The sequence below is a fragment of the Castor canadensis genome, chromosome 12, assembly GCF_047511655.1.
Source record: "Castor canadensis chromosome 12, mCasCan1.hap1v2, whole genome shotgun sequence".
Classification (NCBI taxonomy): Eukaryota; Metazoa; Chordata; class Mammalia; order Rodentia; family Castoridae; genus Castor; species Castor canadensis.
In genome coordinates this window covers 60,797,819-60,804,028 of record NC_133397.1, presented here as the reverse complement: position 1 = coordinate 60,804,028, position 6,210 = coordinate 60,797,819, and positions in this window count along the sequence as shown.

The window sequence follows — 6,210 nt, the reverse complement described above, 5'->3', positions numbered from 1 at the left end:
TTATTCATAAATATCACTGGGCTAAGCCAGCAATTTTGGGGGGGAAACTGTTAACTCTTCTCACCATATATATCAAATAGATTTCTGATGGATTAGATTTTAATATTAAATAAATGGAAACTGGGGGGGGAACCCCAGGAAATATACATATTCAACAAAATGAAACAAAACAAAATTAAGTACTGTAGTTAGGGAAGAACTTCCCAAGCATGACATTAAAGACAGAAGCGATGAAGTTAAAAATGGATAGATTTAGCTACTTAATCAATAGAAACTTCTGCTAAGTAAAAAGTAAAAAGAAACTGGCAAATTAAGAAAAAAAAATGCAGTATAGAAGATGAAGGGCTAACATTTTAATATTTAGTGAGTTTCTTGATTGATTAGAAAAAATATCAACCTCCACATAGAAAAAAGAAAAAAAAAGGTGTGAAATTCACTGAGAGAGAAATGTGTGATTTTTTTTTTAAACTGCCAACAATCTAAGGAGTGAAAAAATGTAAAAATGCTTACCATTTTTTTTTTTTTTTCATCTGCCAGACTGGTAAAGAAAAATCTCCAGTGAGGTTAAGGATGTGAGACACATTTGAAACGCAGAAAATCTCAGTTACTGGGGCCTTAGACACAAAACCCACTTTGTCATTTTATTTATGTATTTATTTATCTCTTTGAGCAGTCAAGCAGTAGGAAGTGGCGTTTACTAGCAGGGTCTGCAAAAAGTTGTGAAAGGAGAAGATGTGTTGCTCAGCTTTCATTCTATAAATTTGTGGTTAGCAGAATATCCTGTCAGCTTGTTGAGTTCTAGTTTCTTTTTCTTATTCTAAGAGGTCTCTGCTGAAGAAATAGGTCATGAGGGTTTAGGCTATTTCCCCTAATAAGTTTTAACTTTTTAGATACCCCAATCCCTGGATAAAATTTTGAGTCTCAGCTGGCCCCACCTCAAGGTACAGTGAGACAGCCCCCTGCTGGGCATCGCTTTGTTGGCGGGAGGCCAGGAGGCCCACCCAGCTGGGCCATCTCTTCCCCTGGACCTGGACACTCAGGTCTCCAGTATTCTGATCAGATGAGACCCACCTCATCAGGCACAATAAACCTCACCTTTGTCACCTGGTTCTGGGTGTCCTTGTTTCTCCCCAAGGACATTTGGTGGGAGGTGTCACAAGATGGTGTCATCAAAGATGATCTTCATTATGATCCAAATGTGATTTCACTTTCATTTTGAAATACCCAAATAATCCGCAGAGTAAGAATGAGAAGGCTGGGGCACCGGTAGCTGGCGCCTGTAAGAGGTGTGAGATCAGGAGGGCCTCCATTCAAAGCCAGCCAGGACAAATAGTTCATGAGACCCCATCTCGAAAAACCCTTCACAAAAAATGGCTGGAGGAGTGGCTCAAGGTGCAGGCCTTGAGTTCAAACCCCAGTACCACCAAAAAAAAAAAAAAAAAAAAAGATGTCCTTATTAGTAATACTAAAATGCAAGTGAGGTATCTGCTGATACCTTCTGAGGTCAAGTCGGCACACTAGTGGCAAGAAGTTAAATTGGACCACAATTTATTTGACTTTGGATGGGAAAAAAAACAAAGGATGAAGTCATTAAAAATGGTGATGATTGGTTTGCCTATTTTGAAAGAATAGTGATAACAACAATCAAATCAAATCGAAACAAAATCTCGTGCACATCAAAAATATCTTCAGGGCTGGGGATGGACCTCATGGTAGAATGCTCACCTAACAGACCTGAGACCCTGGGCTGGATCTCCAGCAAGGAAAAAAAAAAGTGCTCTTACGATCAGTAAAATAAAAGATGTTCACTCCAGAAAGAACATCTGGAAAGAGGTAACTCATAAATAAAAGAAAAAATATAAGTACAAAAATCATGAAAAAAAGGTTCACCATGATTAGAAATTAGAGAAACCAAAGTAAAAATCTCAGAGATCCTGCTTTTTTTGCTTAACAGATTAGCAAAGGCTAAAAAAAAAAAGTGGTATACCCAGTGTGGGTGAAGATGTAGAAAAAAGGGCAGAGGAATGAGTAGAATTGGGTCAAATCTTTCTGCAAAAGCATTTGTCAGAGCAGCCAGAGGCCCCTAAGGATTCTGAGATGCTTTCCAGAGTCTGAGGGGATCAAAACTGTTTTCATAAAAATGCTATAATGAGGCTGGGTGTGGCTCAAGTGGTAAAGTGCCAAGGTTCCAAGTTCAAACCCTGTACCAAAAAAAAAAAAAAGAACAACAACAACAACAAAAAATGCTAAGATGTTATTTGCCATGTTCATTCTCCTTTGTTCACTAGCATGGAGTGTAATTTTCCAGAGGCTACATGGTCTGTGATATCACAGTAGATTGATACTGAAATAGTGATGAGACAAGTTTGGAGGCACTAAAAGAGATTTGCAAAGACATAAACAAATGCCAATTTTCTCACTAAATATTTTTTTGTTTTGGAAAATTTTTTTTGGAAAATTATTTTTAATGAAAGCATACATATCAGTTATGTCAACTTTCTCTCTCTCTCTGTCTCTCTCTTTTTCTTGGTGGTTTGAGTTTGAACTCAGGGCTTTTTAAGCTTGTTAGGCAGGTGCCCTACTGCTTTAACCACAACTCCAGTTCTATTATGCTAACCTTTAATACCCATTAAAGGTTATTAATACCCACTAAATAACTATAGTTATTTTCAAATGGATCCATATCAGACCTTCCTTCAGGCCTGGTTCAAGCACTAGAGCACAATCCCTAGTAGCACAAAAAAAAAAAAAAAAAGAAAAAAGAAAAAAAGAAAGAAAAGAATTAAAGAATTATTAGGTAGTAAATATTTACAATTTTTATGTGCTTTGTTTGTTTTTGTGGCCCTGGGATAATATGAACTTGTAAAGCAGGTACTCTACTGCTCGAGTCACATCTCTAATCCATTTTGCTCTGGTTATTTTGCAGATGGGGGTCTCAGGAACTACTTGCCCAGGCTGAATTAAAACTGAGATCTTCCTGGTCTCAGCCTCCCAGATAGCCAGGGTTACAGGTCTGAGCCACCAGCACCTGGCATCTCTTTCTTTTTAAGTTTTTAAATTTTTAAAAATTTTTCTTTGAGAGATCTTACTATATACCCCAAGCTGGCCTTGAATTCTCAATCTTCCTGCCTCAGCTTCCCAAGTGTTGGAATTACAGGCCTGTGCCCTGAATCCTGGCTCTATGCTTTAATTTGTAAGAGTTAATATGAGGGCTGGTGAATTGGCTCAAGTGGTTGAGTGCCTACTTAGCAAGTGTGAGGCCCTGAGTTCAAACTCCAGTACAAGAAAAAAAAAAAAAAGAATTTGGACCTTATACCATATACAAAAATTAACCCTAGGATCAAAGCCCTAACCTAAGGTTATCTAAGAGTTTTATAGTGTAAGAGTGAGAACTATAAAACCCTTAGAAAAACACCTAAGTATAAATCTTCATGAGCTTGGATTAGGCAATCGTTTCTTGAATAAAAGCACAAGCAAAAAATATATATATAAATCAAAATATTAAAACTTTTAAGCCAGGTGTGGTGTTGTAAACCTGTAATCCCAGCACTCAGGAGACTGAGGTAGAATTACAAGTTCCAGGTCAGCCTGGGCTACATAGTAAAACCATTTCTCAAAACAATAAGCCAAACCAACCAACCAAACAAACAAGAATTCTTACAACTCAATTATAAGAAGATAACCTCTTTTTTTTTTTTTTAATGAGCAAAGGATTTGAATAGACATTTCTCAAAGAAGATGTATAAATGACCTATAAACCACAAAAAGGTGATCACTTAGGGAAACACAAATCAAAAACCCAATGAGACACCACTTCACATCTGCTAGAATGTCTATAGTAGTAATGACAACAACAAGGTATAGACTTGGGAAAAACTGGAATCCTTATACACTGCTGGGAAAACAATTTGGCAATCCTTTAAAAATTAACCATAGGTCTCTTGGTGCAGTAAGAACAGCACAGGCTGTGTTCTTACAGTGATGGTATAGAAAGAGGAGGCCCTGCACCTGGTCTGTATTATTATTATTATTATTTTAAATAAAGGGTATACTAATTTCCCTGTGTGGGACTGGGTCTATTCTGTGGACCTGCAGCACCTAGGTTTTGAACTCAGGGCCTCACACTTGCCAGGCAGGCGCTCTACAACTTGAGCTACTCCACCAGCCCATGGTCTGTATTATGAATGGGGAGAAATAGAGTGGGAGAAAAAAAACAAGCATAGAGGGGTTAAGGATACAGCTTAGGGGTAGAATGCTTGCCTTTGCATGAGTGAGACCCTGGGTTCAATGCCCAGCACCACAGAAAAGAATAAACAAGCCAGGTTATAGAAACAGCCAAGATGCCCCAGCACTGACGAATGGATTAAGAAAATGTGGTATCTATACACAATGGAATTTTATGCAGCCATGAAGAAGAACGAAATGTTATCATTCGCTGGTAAATGGATGGAATTGGAGAACATCATTCTGAGTGAGGTTAGCCTGGCCCAAAAGACCAAAAATCGTATGTTCTCCCTCATATGTGGACATTAGATCAAGGGCAAACACAACAATGGGATTGGACTTTGAGCACATGATAAAAGGGAGAGCAAACAAGGAAGGGGTGAGGATAGGTAAGACACCTAAAAAACTAGCTAGCATTTGTTGCCCTTAATGCAGAGAAACTAAAGCAGATACCTTAAAGCAACTGAGGCCAATAGGAAAAGGGGACCAGGAACTAGAGAAAAGGTTAGATCAAAAAGAATTAACCTAGAAGGTAACACACACGCACAGGAAATCAATGTGAGTCAATGCCCTGTATAGCCATCCTTATCTCAACCAGCAAAAACCCTTGTTCCTTCCTATTATTACTTATACTCTCTCTACAACAAAATTAGAAATAAGGGCAAAATAGTTTCTGCTGGGTATTGAGGGGGTGGGGGGGAGAGGGAGGGGGCGGAGTGGGTGGTAAGGGAGGGGGTGGGGGCAGGGGGGAGAAATGACCCAAGCCTTGTATGCACATATGAATAATAATAAAAAAAAAAGAATAAACACAGTTATGTATAGAGGCACCGTATAACCCAGCAACCCCATTGCTGTTTGTATGCTCAAGAGAAATGAAAACATTTCCACACAAAAGCTTGTACAGAAATGTTCATAGCAGTGTTGTTCATAATAGCCAAAAGATGGAATCGACTCAAAAGTCCATCAACATGCTCTGACCATACAATATCCATATATCGTGTGACCACAGCACATTTGAACAGAAATATATTCTGGCATAAAAAGGAAAGAAGTATTGATACGTGCTACAGCATGGATGAACCTTGAAAATACTCCTAAGTTAAAGATGTCAGAAGCAAAATGCCCCATATTTTATAATTCTAGTTATAGGACATGCCCAGAATAAGCAAATTCATAGAGACTAGAAGTGAATTAATTTTTGCTAGAGACTCAGGGAGTGGACACTGGAGGTGAGGAAGGATGGGGAATGAATGGTAAACAGGTATGGCAAAATATTTTGGGGGTGATGAAAATGTCTGGTATAAATTAGTGGTGAAGGGCTGGGGGCATGGCTCAAGTGGAAGAATACCTGCCTAGCAAACCTGTCCAGCAAGTGCAAGGTCCTAGTTCAAAACCCAGTACTACCAAAAAAAATTAGTGGTGATGATTGTACACTTGTGAGTATATTAAAAACCACTAACTTGTACACTTCCAAGTGGGGATGTAGCTCAGTAGTAACGAACATGTGCTTAGCATTCAAGAGTTCCAGGGTTGGGGTTGGTGGAGTGGCTTAAGTGGTAGAGTCCTGCCTAGCAATTGCAAAGTTCTGAATTCAAATTCCAGTAACATCAAAAAAAAAAAAAAAAAAAAGCCCTGGGTCCAATTCCTAGCACCAATAAATGTATGAATTAATGAATGAATAAATAAATAAAAGTAAACTGGTGAATTGTATGGTACATGCATCTCAATTTGATGAAAAGAAATACTAGCAGACAACTTAGTGTGCAGAGTATGATTTCCTTTCGTTAAGAGAGAGTAGTATAACTTGGGAGGCTGAGTCAGAAGGATTGCAAATTTGAGGCCAGCCTGGGCTAAGTGGTGAGACCCTGTCTCAAAAAAAAAGAAAGAGTAATATATATATTTATAAAACAGAATAGAGGATGTTAAGAATAGCAATATGTATTTTTGTATATAAAAACATGTCTTTCTTTTTTTGCAGTACTGGAG